Genomic DNA, 15,139 nt, shown 5'->3' on the forward strand with positions numbered 1-15,139 from the left:
ATATAATGGTCTTCTGTTGATATGTATTTTAGTAGTTAAATGCCTGGATTGTCATTGCTCATTAAAAGTGCTGTCATATGGGTGGAAATCAGGTAAATACTGATTTTATTAATATCAAGAGAACTGACTTACGTGGGGCCTGCATGTTCTATAGTCTTGTCTTAATCTTTGTATTCATGCCCATCAGTGTGAAATAACATATTTGCATATATATATTTGCATGTATATGCAACCACACAAAGTTGCAGCCCTCAGTATGTGCAGTATCACTGTGGCCCCTGGGGCTTCCAAAATTGAGTAGCCCTGCGATAAGCTTTTGCTTATCAGAAGGTCAACTAGTTGATTAGTCGCTTACACCCCTATTTATAATTTAACTTTAGAGAGGGAACAAAATGTTGAAACAATTTGGATAAAGATCGCACCTGTCATAACTTGTAAAACATCAGAAATAAAAGGCGAAAGATGTATGCGATCTGAAGAGAAACCAGAGTTAGTACACTAAAGAGTAAGATCATTACACCTTGGGCTAGATACTAATGAAACATGTATTATGTACATTCATTTTGACATTTAATTATTCTGCAGTTAAATGTGTCTCTCTTATTTTGGCATACACTGGGAGAGCTATAGAGGCAGATCATCTAGACCCAAGGAAAGGAACAGCAGCATGTTGCTCTTCTCCTTAATAAATGACACGCTGCTTCTGCAATGTTCCAAATCCCTATCAACCTAAGGAACAAGGGACCAATACCCAGACCTAAATCTCATTCTTTCTGAGTCTAGACTATTGACAATTTGCTCTTTGTTGAAGTGTCTTAGACTTCTAAACTTCTATTATTTCATTTAGCTAGATTTGAGTTCTCTAAACTTTTTTTTATTATTTCTAGTATAATTATGATTTTTTTCCAAAGTAGAATTATTCACTGGAATAATTATAATGTTAAATAAATATTTATTTGATATCCTCTGATCCAAAGTAAAGGTCGTAAGGTTTAGCCCATTTTTAAAATTAAGATATGTTTACATAATCTTTAAAATAGTCAATCATACTACTTATAATATGGAAGACATCAAAACTGCTTCATCATACAGAAACCTTGTCCTGTTGGTTTCTTTAGGGTGGTGTTGTCTGAAAAACCATTTAGATCAAGTACAGATGTTAAATTGAGGTTATTTTAGTAACTGAATAGTCGATAAAAATTCTATTGACTACTCGATAGGGGAAGGCAGCCCCACTCTGTTCCAGCTCACGAGCTGGGACCAAACCTCACTGCAGCTCTGCAATTTAAAAGGCAGTAGGAGCTGGGCAGCCTGCTCCCCAGCTCCTACTATGTTTTAAATTGCAGAGCCACAGTAGGATTTGGTCCCTGACCTGGCGTGAGCAGAGATTGAGTTGGGCTGCCTGACCACCAGGCTCCTACTAAATTTAGGAGCTGAGAGGGCAGACAGCCCACCTCAGTCCCTGCTCGCACCAGGTCAGGGACCAAACCCTGCCGTGGCTCTGCAATTTAAAACATAGTAAGAGCCATGGAAGGAGAGGGCGGGGGAGGCCAGACTGCCCAGCTCCTGCTGCCTTTAAATTGCAGAGCCTCAGTGGGGTTTGGTCCCAGTGCAAGCCATAGCAGCCCATTTCTGCTGGGTCACAGGTCCCTGCTGGGACCCCTGAAGGCAGGGGCTGCTGCACACGAAGCCTCCCCTACCCCCACTGCCTCTGATTGGGGTGGAGAGTAGAGACAGTGCTCCGGGTAACAGGGTTTTAAGGGGAGGCTCTTGCTTCCTTCCCTTGCGGTCTCTGACATAGAGGCAGCGGGGGGTGGAGGGGAATACAAGTAGTCATTTAATCAACTACTCTCTTACAACTCTAATGTCAAGTAATGTGAACATTAGAAATGTAGCTATCAAAATTGCCTCTAAGAATGACACCAAATCTGGGGGTGAAAGTTAAAGAGTCCATTTGTAAGTGAACAGTCATCAACAGACACACACAAAAATCACATGCATTTCCTTAAATTAAAGTGCTACATTTTTATCATGATTTAGTGATGTTCCAACTCAAAAAACTCACATAACTAAATCACAGCCCAAACACATAAACGAACACCAGGATAAAACACTGCAACTAATTTCTCATAACTTTTTGTTTGTCTTTACTGCTGCAGAAGGGAGGGAGAAGGAAGGAATCCCAGCAGCTCTAGCTCACTTGTTCAATGTTCATTAGTCTAGCTGTTTATCTCATTTCTGTTAATGAATACCGTAATGAGAAAAGTCTGCACTTAACTCATAACAAAATAAAACATAAAAATGGACAATTAATTGGTTTTTACCAAAGTATCATGAAATGACTCCATTTTACACAAATTGAATCCATTTGTCAGACGTAATGAACTACCTAAAGTGATAGGGAATAGCCAGCATGGGTTTGTGAAGAACAAGTCATGCCAAACTAATCTGATAGCTTTCTTTGATAGGATAACGAGCCTTGTGGATAAGGGAGAAGCGGTGGATGTCATATACCTAGACTTTAGTAAGGCATTTGATACGGTCTCGCATGATATTCTTATTGATAAACTAGGCAAATATAACTTAGATAGGGCCACGATAAGGTGGGTGCATAATTGGCTGGATAACCTTAGTCAGAGAGTTGTTAACGGTGCTAAATCCTGCTGGAAAGGGATAACAAGTGGAGTTCCGAAAGGGTCTGTTTTGGGACCCGTACTGTTCAATATCTTCATCAATCATGTAGATATTGGGATAGAGAGTACGCTTATTAAGTTTGCAGATGATACCAAACTGGGTGGGGTTGCAACTTCTTTGGAGGATAGGGACATAATTCAAAATGACCTTAGCAAGTTAGAGAAATGGTCAGAGGTAAACAGGATGAAGTTTAATAAAGAGAAATGCAAAGTGCTCTACTTAGGAAGGAACAATCAGTTCCATACATACAAGATGGGAAACGACTGTCTAGGAAGGAGCATGGCGGAAAGGGATCTAGGGGTCAAGTTGAATATGAGTCAACAGTGTGATGCTGCTGCAAAAAAAGCAAATATGATTCTAGGTTGTATCAACAGGTGTGTTGTAAGCAAAACTCGTGAAGTCATTCTGCCGCTCTACTCTGCACTAGTTAGGCCTCAGCTGGAGTACTGTGTCCAGTTCTGGGCGCCACATTTCAAGAAAGATGTGGAGAAATTGGAAAGGGTAGAGAGAAGAGCAACAAAAATGATTAAAGGTCTAGAGAACATGACCTATGAAGCCAGGCTTCATGAACTGGGCTTGTTTAGTTTGGAAAAAAGAAGATTAAGAGGGGACATGATAGCGGTTTTCAAATATCTAAAAGGGTGTCACAAGGAGGAAGGAGAAAATTTGTTCCTCTTGGTTTCTGAGGACAGGACAAGGAATAATGGGCTTAAAGTGCAGCAAGGGAGGTTTAGATTGGACATTAGGAAAAAATTCCTAACTGTCAGGGTGGTCAAATATTGGAATAAATTGCCAAGGGAGGTGGTGGAATCTCCCTCTCTGGAGATATTTAAGAACAGGTTAGATAGACATCTGTCAGGGATGGTGTAGACGGAGCTTAGTCCTGCCTTGAGGGCGGGGGGCTGGACTCGATGACCTCTCGAGGTCCCTTCCAGTCCTATGATTCTATGATTCTACAGATGCTGAAGCCTTTTAAATATAACAAGGAATGTTATATGGGGTAAATTTGAAAATAGTCAAAACTATTCAGGCTTCTAGCATATTCAAACAAATACAGGCATGAACCTACTCAAATACTATAACTGTTCCCCCTCCCCTCATTTACAGGGATCTAAGGATGTTAAGTATAGGGTAACTGACTAAGGATGTTAAGTATAGGGTAACTGACTAATCAAATAGTTGCTGCATTTTTGCCTCTGCCTTTGAAATGTAGCAAAGCCCTGTTGCTACACTTCAATGGCAAAAGTAGGCCCATCCAGGGTCAGATGGTGAGTCCCCATCTGATCCTGGGCTCCATGCAGCGCTGCCGCTTTGAAATGTGGGGAGGAGCCTGACCCCAGGCTCCCTGCGGCATTCAAAGAGATAGTGCCACACAGAGCAGCTTACCACAGGCTCCATGAAGCACTACCACTTTGAAGTATCCTCTTCTTCCTCTGCCCCTTGCTGCCGCTATCTGACAGAGGCAGCAAGTTGGGGGGGAGGGGGAGACGACTAAATGCTTATCGGATAGTCGACTAGTCCTTCACATTCCTACTGGGAACATAAGCTGGATCCTTCCGTTAACTCTGTGTGTCAATGCATATAATATATTCTGGTGAACCAACAATACTTTTTCAGTGTTTCACTGAATTTAAAATTATTTGATGGACTGACAACTTAAAGTATGAATATCATAAAAACATTCGTTACACACACTGTCAAACATCCATTGTTAGGAAACTTTTATCTGAAAAGCCTTATCTGAAAGGTGGGCGATTTGTATCAAGACAGGCAACTATGCCAATCTCAGTGGAAAGAGGAAGTGACCAAAATAAAGAAAAGACCCGGGAGCATGGAGACAACCCGGAAAGGTCACCAGTTCTTTGAACTCTGTTAAAAAGTCACATCATTTTGGTACTTCTCCAAGAATGTTTCCGTACACGGAGTCCGAAGCCAGCTTGGAGGCCCTTTGCCAAAAGGTCTAGAATAAATAACGCGAGAGCCCATGCAAGCGAGAAGGCTTTCAAGACTGTCCGGGTAGGGACAGCTGCCCAGACCCGCCCCCTCCTGTGGTCGCTGGAAGGCGTTTCAAATGGTCGGTGCCAGGCAGGGAGGGGCACGAGTCCGGGTCCTAGAGCCAGGGGAGAGGTCGCACTGACGTGTCGCCAGCCTGGTCGCTGGTCTCTTCCCCCGCCTTGCGCCCTCCCTGCGCCTGTCTCCGTCCGTCCCCCAGGCAGCGACTGGCGCTTTCGCGGCCCGCTCGCCTCGCGCCTCTGCCCCCCGCCCCACGGACACCGCGGCAGGACGCGGCTCACCAGTCGCTAGATGAAAGGGCTCGGACGGACGGGGCGGGAGGCGCGCGGCGCGACGCGGGGACTCATCCTCAGTGACTGGGTCTCAGGGCCAGGCTGCCAGAGCGCTCCGAGCGGCAGCCACGGCTACAGGGGGCGCGGACAGGGCAGGGAACAGCTGCCGAGTGCCACACCGGAAGAAGAGCGCTCGCGATTGGCGGGGGCGCTGCGTATCCCGCTCGCCTATTGGCTGCTGGTAGCCACGGCTCTGGCCGGCGCTTGGAACAGAGAGCCCCGGCTGGCTGGCACGCGGGGTCACGGGGCGGGCGCCGCTGACGGGGCTGGGCGCGCGTGGCGGTGCAGAGCCCGGCTGGGCAGGGCGCGGTGCCCTCCGCTGCTGCTGCGCCTCGTCCCGCGCACGGACGGGTCATTGCTGCAGGCGCCGCGGCCACGCAGAGATCCAGAGTCGCTGTCAGGCCCCGTAGCCCTCCCTTCCCCAACGAAATGAGGCTCGTTTGGGTTTTGTGCGATGGTCGCTATCGGGGTTATGCTCCCGCTGGGGACCTCCCAGCCCGCCCAAATGTAAGATTACCGTGACCCTCTAGGAGCGCTCACTCCCGCGGCCGCCCATCCTGCCCAGCAGTTATTTCTGGCTCAGCCTCCACATCTAATCTGTCCAGCAGTTGCTCACCACACCCTACCCACCCCTGTTCACCACACCCTATCCTGGGACTGTTTCACTCCTCTTTTCCTGCCTTCAAGTGGACTGTAATGTTGCGGGGTCCTCCCTCCAAATTGGGGAGTGTTGGCTCCTGAGGCTCCTCTGCCCCTTCCTAACATTGATGCTGCAGGAGAGGGGAGTGTATGGGTACCATCCTCTGCATGCTACTTATTAGAATTTACTAGAGCTTCCCTGAACTGCTGGGCTCTTTAGCTCTCCCTCTGCCCAAATGGGTTTGGGTTGGTGAAAGGGGGGCCGGGAGGGCTGTGCCAACAGTTGTTCAGCAGGCAGGCAAGTGGGGCAGGTTATGGTAGCCACTCAGGGTCAACGTGGCTAGAGACCTGGACCTTCTCATTGCATGACTTGCACCAGACCCAGCTAAAATTCTGTCACTCGGGGAAAAAAAATCATGAGAATTGACAACCCAAAGGGACAAACATCATCATCAGTGATGATGTTTGAAGGCAAGTACAACAGGGACCTCATGGCATACACCAGTGGTCTCCAACCTTTTTACACCCAAGATCACTTTTTAAGTCTCAGAACAGGCGAAGATCTACTGCCCCGCCCCTTCCTTGAAGCCCCGCCTACATTACATGAGGAAATCTAATGTAAATGTACTGTGCAGGTGCGCAGTTCAGAGAGGGCTCAAGAGCTACTCTTAGAGCCCCTGAGATCTACCAGTAGATCGCGATCTACTGGTTGGTGACCACGGGCATACACGATGTTGGCAACATGCAACTGAGACATATGACACTGGTACTAGGTGCCATAGTCCATAAATGTTCTTGCCAGACATACAGATATTATGTTCTCAGGAGCCTGTTTTAAACTGGAGTATTTTATCAAAACATTTAACATAATCTATATTCTACAAATGAGGAGAGGCTTTCAAGACCACAAATAACCTGTAGTCACACAGCGGTCTGACTTGTTCAGCAGAATTCCATCCCTTAAGAAAAAGGAAAATAGAGCCCTGGCATCCCATCCAGTTCTTATACCAAAATAGTCCAAATTTAGACTCACATTCATATACTATGGAAATGCTACACACACACACACACATACACACAAATTTAGACTCACATTCATATACTATGGAAATGCTACACACACACACTTTCACACCCCCATAAAACTATAAGAGGTGGAAAAGAGAAGGAGTGTTGTGGCTAACTCTTATTACTGAACACAATTATGGCATTATGGATGTCTTATCAATAATAAGTAAGTGCAAAGATCCTGGAGACTACAGAGCCCAGCATGTCATGGTCTATCCTGATCTAAGCAGCTCATATAAAAATATTAAATGTCACCTCTGCAGTCCCTGGAATTATGGAAATATTCCAGATCGAGGGAGGGTTGGCTGCTGCAAAGTTGTCACTCATTTAGGCACAGTTTGAGTGACCTTACTCATAATTATTAAGTTTTGTAACCTGAACACTCAGCACCAAATGCTGCTCGCTAACATTTTTGAAAGGATGAGTGTGATTTCATGAGTGTCAAAAACAATTGAAAATGCTCACATTTTTTCAATCTAGTCTAGTCTATTTATGCAAAGTATTTAGAAGCAGGTCACATTTGGAGTTATATGGCCCCAGACCTCATCTGACAGAATTCTATGGATACAGAATTGAAGGTTAGAAGGGATCATTAGAGTATATAATCTGTCCTCCTCTATAACACAGGCCATTAAATTTCACCCACATTGATATGCCTTTTATAATTTAAAAAAGCATTACTTTTGTTATAGTCTTCTTTATATTTAGCTTTTTATTTTTAATGGTGAATGTGCCTTGCTCCTTTTAAAATCTTTGGCTGTGTCTACACTAGCAGCAAGTATTTGCGCAAGAACACTGACATTGTAATGTACAAAATCAGTGCTTTTTGCTCAAATACTCTGACGCTCCCGCTCAGGAATAAGTCCTCTTGCACAAGTGTTCTTGTGCAAGAGGCCAGTGTAGACAGGTAACATCAATTTCTTACGCAAGAAAGCCCAATGGCTAAAATGGCCATCGGAGTTTTCTTGCGCAAGAGAGCCTCTACACTGGCATGGATGCTTTTGCGCAAAACCAAATCTTTTGTGCAAAGGCACATGCCAGTATAGACGCTCTCTTGCGCAAATACTTTTAACGGAAAAACTCTTCTGTTAAAAGTATTTGCGCAAAATCATGCCAGTGTAGATGCAGCCTTTATGAACAGTAGGAAAACTTACAGGTATTTTTTCCTGTATCAGTGCTGTTTTTACAATTGTGTTATCTAATTGCTGTTGAAGATGTTAATTCCCTGAATAATAGCTCAGACGCAAGTTTTGGGGTGGAGTGTTGTATACATTTGTATAAATTTAAAAAACAATAAATGGTCTGGTAGCACTTAGATTAACAAAACATGTAGATGGTATCATGAGCAAAGCCTGCTTCTTCAGATGACCATAGTTTTGAGTTTAGGGTATGCATTTGGATGTACGTTTGTATAGTTAGCCTGACCCTTGCAACTCTACTGATGCTATCTACTGATGCTATGAGTATTGGGAGCAGAAGGACTGTTACCACTGTGGCATCTGATCTTGCTAATGTGACCTGGGCGTGTGATCTGCTTCCTGTACTTCATTGTACAGAAGTCATTTACCCGTATAACTTGACAGCACACAGTTGTGTTCATTTTTGTACTATTTTCACAGTAATCAATTTATTTTGCATGAGTCAATGCAACATTTCTCAGAGCTGGCTTTCCTATTGGTGTATTGGTAGCTGGCCTGTGGTCACTGATGACTATCTTGAGATCAAAACCTCGCTGAATTCAATCGTAAGCAATTCTTTTTTGTATGATGAGGAATTCAGTTGACTAAGATAGTTATCACTTTGAGAGGCAAGTAGTGCTGTGAAAAGATAAAGGAATCCCAGAATGAATACATCCAGGCTGAGTCTACATTGGCGCGATCTTGCGCAAAAGCAGCTGCTTTTGCGCAAAAACATGCTGCCTGTCTACACTAGTGGGGAGTTCTTGCGCAAGAACACTGACATTCTAATGTGTAAAATCAGTGCTTCTTGCTCAAGAACTATGATACTCCCACTCAGGAATAAGCCCTCTTGTGCAACTGTTCTTGCGCAAGAGGCCAATGTAGACAGGCAACATGAATTTCTTGCACAAGAAAGCCCGATGGCTAAAATGTCCATTGGAGCTTTCTTGCGCAAAAGAGCGTCTACACTGGCATGGATGCTCTTGCACAAAAGCACATCTCTTGCGTAAAGGCACATGCCAGTGTAGATGTTCTCTTGTGCAAATACTTTAACGCAAGAACTCTTGCGTTAAAGAGTATTTGCGCAAGATCATGCCAATGTAGACGTAGTTGTGACAATACTATGGGAAAGGAAAAAAATACATCAGTTCCATGAAGAGTTGGACTGAATCCTCAGTCTTTCTCATCCCTATATTCAGCATGTGACACTGAAGTAACAAAAAGGAGAAACTTGAAAAACAACAAATAGTCTGGTAGCACTTTAAAGACTAACGAAACATGTAGATGGTATCATGAGCTTTCGTGGGCACAGCCTCATCATCTGAAGAAGTGGGCTGTGCCCAGGAAAGCTCGTGATACTATCTACGGCTGTGTCTACACTGCACCCCTTTTCCGGAAAATACTTTCAAGTAGGAATAAGAGATCCTCCGGAAAAGGACTTGTTTTCCGGAGAATCACGTCTAGACTGGCGCTTTTCTCTGGCTTATCCCCAAGCCGGAAAAAAGCGGCAGCCATGTAAATGCAAATGCCGCGGGGGATATTTAAATCCCCCGCGGATTTTGCTATTCCGAAGTCTACATTAGCATCCCTTTTCCGGAAACGGGTGCCAATGTAGACACAGCCTACTTGTTTTCTTAGTCTTTATAGTGCTATCAGAGTATTTGTTTTTTAAGTTTTTCCTGTTACAGACTAACTCAGCTACCCCTCTGAAACTTTTGAACAAAAAAGGAAAAAGAATACACAATCATGCATTGAGGAAACCAGATGAAAAACTAGACCAAAAAGTATCCCAGACCTTGCCGAGATCTGTTTTAGGATCCTCAGGATCTAGACGTGGCAGTAAACGTGCTAGTGGCAGTATGTTTACAGGCAGAAATTACCTCATTTACAGTTTTAGAATCTTTTGATGGAGAGGTACTACTGTGATTATTAGATATTTACTGTAATTGTCTCTAGTTTGTAGGTCTCCCCAAAAAAGCCCAATGTTTTATGATTTCTTTTCAAAAGAGTTAACTAATGAGTACTTTTCCCAGAACTGGGATGATATAACTTGGGTTCAGAGAGATTTTGGTGTGATAAGGTAGATATATCTGCATTTGTTACAAAACAGAAACAGCTGAAACAGGTTAATTTGAGCTGTGTGTGTAAATCAGTGTTTTTTCAAATGGAAAAAGGGCATAATTGGTATGGAAAAAAAGATTATTTTTCAGAATGATCAACAATGGAGAGGAAACACCTATAAGTCACTCCTACTGTCACTTTAATTGGACATTCCAAACAGCACTTTATGTACAGATTTGTGAGTATATAAAGTTAATAATAAGTCTGCTAGTTCGGAGGAGATTAACTGTTTTTCTCAGTTTCATGCATATGTGGGGCATGTCTCAAAACTCTCCATTTCATAATGCACAACTCAATTTTTAATTATCTCATAGGGAAAAAAAATTCTCCCTTGACTATTATTCTTTCTGCACCAATTCTGTAATTAAAACTAATAATGGACCAGGACACTCCACTTTCCACAAAACTGGAGAAAGAATATCATCAGGCTGAGGAAACAAGCACATTTTTCAATTCAAGGAGACAATTCAGTTCAGAGAGGTTTAATTAGCTTTCAAACTGAGTTTATTGTGTGTGCATGCACACATGAAGGTGACCATGATACGACTATAGAGTCTGGATCTTTTCCATCTGATCTGGGAGGATAAGAGTCAAAATGTTGATTTAGGGTGCACACATCTGGAAAGCATTAGAGGGAGGGAACATTTTAGCAGAAGACTTTCACTTGGCAAGATAATATTTTGAGATCTCTGTAATACCAAAAGTCTTCAAAATGCTGTAGGAGTCGCAAAATAGCTTACAACATAAAGCAGTGGTCACCAGCCACTAGATCCCAAAGCCTCTGATCCGCTGTGATCCTGACTTGTTTGGACAGGACGTTATCGGGTGTTTGCACTGCAGCTGCCCTTTCCCCCACCACCCTGCTTCTCCTGCCATCTGCCTTGGAGCTGCCCCTGGGGAGCCTCCTGCTTGATGTGCTGGCAGAGGAGGAAGGTACTGGTCACAGGGTGTCCTCTGCCCCTGTTGCCCATCTCCATGGGGAGACATGACAAGGCTCAGGATGGAGGGAGCTTGCTGGCAGCTGCTCCTATATCTGAACATGCTCAGCTATATGCAAATTGCATAGCTTATTTCGATATTATTTTGAAATATCTTATTCTGAAATTTGGTGCTGTCTACACAGCACCAAATTTCGAAATAAAGCGCCACAGGAGCCCCCCGACTTGCAATGCGATTGGTTCCGGGGGAAGCGTCACAAGTCAGTGTCATAACTGGAATCTTCATTTATGATAGGCGCCGTGCGCTGTCGTAAATACAGGCCAAGGACGTAAATCAGGGGTTTCCAGCCCCTTCCGCACTTACAAGTTGTAAGTGTGCGGGGAGAGGGGTCAGAACTTGAGAACTTGGTCGCATCTCGGTGTCCTCCTGTATTCCAAAATATTCCTTATCCCTCATGCAATGAGGCTTACAGGGATGTCAGAATAGCAAGCCTGTTATATTTCGATGTAACAGGCTTGCTCTTAAGACACAGAATAGCTATTTTGGGATATCAGAGGCATCCTGAAATAGCTCTGCTGTGTAGACGTAGCGTGTGGGTGCTGGGTGGCCCACCCCTCTGCTGCTGCCCCACATCAGCCCTCTCCCTATAATCTCCCAGGTTGTGATGCTTGGAGCAGGGACTTTGGGGAAGAGGCGGGGGCAGGATCAGAGCAGGGGTCAGAAGAGGTGGGCAGAGGCAGGGGGTTTGCCCCAGGGTGTGCACCTACCTAGGGATAGCCCTGCTCACACAAACACTCTGTCTTCACTATCCACTGGATCCATTGATCCAGCGGGGTAAATTTATCACATCCGCTGTGTCTATATTGGCAAGATTTAGCGCAAGAGCGACTGCTTTTGCGCTAAAACTTGCGCCTGTCTACACTGGCCACGAGTATTTGCGCAAGAACACTGATGTTCTACTGTATGAAATCAGTGCTTCTTGCGCAAATACTCTGACGCTCCCGCTCAGGGATAAGTCCTCTTGCACAAGTGTTCTTGCGCAAGAGGCCAGTGTAGACAGGTAACATAAATTTCTTGTGCAAGAAAGCCCAATGGCTAAAATGGTCATCGGAGCTTTCTTGCACAAGAGAGTGTCTACACTGGCATGGATGCTTTTGCGCAAAAGCAAATATTTTGCGCAAAGGCACATGCCAGTATAGACGCTCTCCTACTCAAATACTCTAACGCAAAAACTCTTGCGTTTAGAGTATTTGCACTAAATCTTGCCAGACTAGACATAGACATCTAGTATAAATGCAATAAATTGACCAATGAGCACTGTACCACCAGAATGAGAAGTGTAGGTGGAGTTGACGGGAAAGCATCAGCTGTCAATTTACTGCAGTGAAGATACTGTGGTAAGTAGATCTAAGCATGTCAACTTCAGCTTCATGATTCACATAGTTGAAGTGGATTAACCTAGATTAGGCTGTGTCTTATTTCAGGTTTTTGACTGGCCTGTGCATTTCATAATTTTTATTTTGCTCATGCTTATATTTAAATGTTTTGAGTAGTGAATTCTAAAATGTCTATCCTGTCATGGCTGGAGTAAATATCCCAAGGGAATTTAAATATATATTATATATAGGTTTTTGTTTCATGCTGGTGGTGCACATCTGCAGTTTACCTTGATATTGGTGCACAATTCCCTCTAATTTTTTCTATCCATGTGTGGAACACTGACCCAAGGTCTCCTGGAATTGGATTTGATCTCCTGGATGTTCCTGCAGCCAAACAGGAGAGGGGCTGCTAACAGTCCAGCAGCATAGGAGGGCTAAGGCAGACTGCCCCCTGCAGTCCCCGGGTTACGTACAAGATAGGGACTGTAGGTTTGTTCTTAAGTTGAATTTGTATGTAAGTCGGAACTGGCGTCCAGATTCAGCCGCTGCTGAAACTGACCAGCGGCTGACTACAGGAAGCCCGAGGCAGAGTTGCTCTGCCCCGGGCTTCCTGGAATCAGCCACTGATCAGTTTCAACAGCGGCTGAATTTGGATGCCTGGGACAGAGCAGCTGGGGCGCTGCTGGGTAGGTCCCCGCAGCGCCGCACCTCAGCGCTGCGGGGACCAACCCAGCAGCACCCCAGCTGCTCTACCCCTGGTGTCCCCAAGTCAGCCGCTGCTGAAACTGATCAGTGGTTGATTCCAGGAAGCCCGTGGCAGAGCAACTCTGCCTCGGGCTTCCTGTAGTCAGCCGCTGGTCAGTTTCAGCAGCGGCTGACTTGGGGACACCTGGGGCAGAGCAGCTGGGGTGCTGCCGGGTTGGTCCAGTAGCGCCGAGGAGCGGTGCTGCGGGACTAACCCGGCTGCGCCCCAGCTGCTCTACCCCAGGCATCGTTGGCGAGAAAAGCCTGGTCTGCTGGGGGGGAGGGGCGCACTAGCTGCCCCGCCCCCCCCCCCCCAGCAGACCAGGGAGACACAGGTGGCGGGACTGCCGAGATGCGCCGCTGTCCCGCCCGCATCCTCCGCGGCTTTGCTCCGCGTCTCCCTGGTCTGCTGGGGGGAGCCCCCCCCAGCAGACCAGGGAGACGCGGAGCAAAGCCGCGGAGGACGCAGGAAGCGAGACAGCCCAGATGCGCCGCGGCTGTCCCGCTGCCGGTGTCCTTCGAGGCTTTGCTCCCCGTCTCCCTGGTCTGCTGGGGGGAGCCCCCTCCCCAGCAGACCAGGGAGACGCGGAGCAAAACCGCGGAGCACGCGGGCAGCGGGACAGCCCAGACGCGCTGCGGCTGTCCCGCTGTCCGCGTGCTCCGCGGCTTTGCTCCGCGTCTCCCTGGTCTGCTGGGGAGGGGACTCCCCCCAGCAGACCAGGGAGATGCGGAGCAGCTTTTCTCGCCCCGGAGGATGCGAGCGGCGGGACCACGGCGCATCTGGGCGTCCCGCCGCTCCCGTCCTCCGGGGCGAAAAAAGCCCCGTTCGTAACTGCGGATCCGACATAAGTCGGATCCGCGTAACTCGGGGACTGCCTGTAATTGAATAGCTTCTCTCGCTCATATTGGCCCAAATCCTCTCTCATTTGCATAATCCCTCTGCACTCATTTGCTAGTACATAGGAGCTATAAATTTGGTGCATCTGTCAAGTGGCAATTTCACAAATGGCGCAGAGCCAGTGAGGCTGCCTCTTCTGCCATGCCTCCCTTGAGGCCTGTGGCAGGTTGAGATCTTAGCCAGAATGTTGCAACTCTCCAGCCATCCAAAGTTGAAGACAAAGGCCATGTCTACACTACAGATAAGATTGAAGCAGCTGCAGTCAATCTTCCGGGGTTCAAATTAGCAGGTCTAGGGAAGACATGTTAATTGGAACTGAGAGGGCGCTTCCATCAATACTGGTAGTTCTGCTTTTACGAGGAGAAAGGGAAGTGGAAGGGAAAGCATGTTCCTTTCAACTTCCCGCAGTGGATGGTACCAAAATTCAAGTTAAAATACTTTGACTTAAGCTACACAATTAACATAGATGAAGTTGCATATCTTAATTCAAACTTATCCCCTAGTTTATACCAGGCCAGAGGGCCACCACCACCAGGTATAGGTTAGAGCAACACTGAGGTAGAGTTCTGCAGTCTATATGCTAGACTAAATTTAGAGATGGGGAGGAAATTAAGAAAGATGAGGGCTAAGTCACCTTCCTTAAGGTGAGGGTGGGGGTGCAGGGTGGACTGGGGAAGCCCCATCCCCAGGGGGTTCTGCAGTCCCACCCTCACACAGCCCTGCTGGGAGGGCAGCCTCATAAAGGGTGTTTTGGGGGGGGAAGGCAGGCATCTCTCAAGGGCTCAGGCACTCCCTCTCATTCTCTGTTTTGTGTGTTTCTTTGTCTCCTTCTGCAGATGGTGAGGGCCATCAACTCCATTCTGCTGCACAGGGTCATCTGCCTGGGAGACCTGGACCCTATTGTCACAGGATTTGCTGCCTTGGGATTCCCCCAACTGCAGAGGAGCCATTGATGGAACCCACATCCCGATCCACACACCACATCATTGAGCTGCCCAATACATCAGCCGAAAGGGCTATTTCACAATGGTGCTGCAGGCCCTAGTTGACCACCGTGAACAGTTTACAGACGTTTTCACCAGGCAATCAAGCAGCACGCACGACATTTTCCAAACCTCAAGCTTGTGTCACATT

At 46.3% G+C, this 15,139-nt stretch overlaps 1 protein-coding gene across 4 annotated transcripts in view; it reads right to left on the reverse strand.

Moving 5' to 3' along the window:
* Positions 1-5,165, reverse strand: part of IBTK (inhibitor of Bruton tyrosine kinase) — a 114,031-nt gene extending 108,866 nt beyond the window's left edge. For all 4 annotated transcript variants that reach the window (XR_012902586.1, XM_075923811.1, XM_006115893.4 and 1 more), the window contains exon 1: positions 4,989-5,165. The gene's annotated coding sequence lies outside the window, so the exon portion shown is untranslated. The remainder of the gene's footprint in view (positions 1-4,988) is intronic.
* Positions 5,166-15,139: the final 9,974 nt, after the last annotated feature.

Source organism: Pelodiscus sinensis, chromosome 3 (assembly GCF_049634645.1).
Source record: "Pelodiscus sinensis isolate JC-2024 chromosome 3, ASM4963464v1, whole genome shotgun sequence".
NCBI classification, from domain to species: Eukaryota; Metazoa; Chordata; order Testudines; family Trionychidae; genus Pelodiscus; species Pelodiscus sinensis.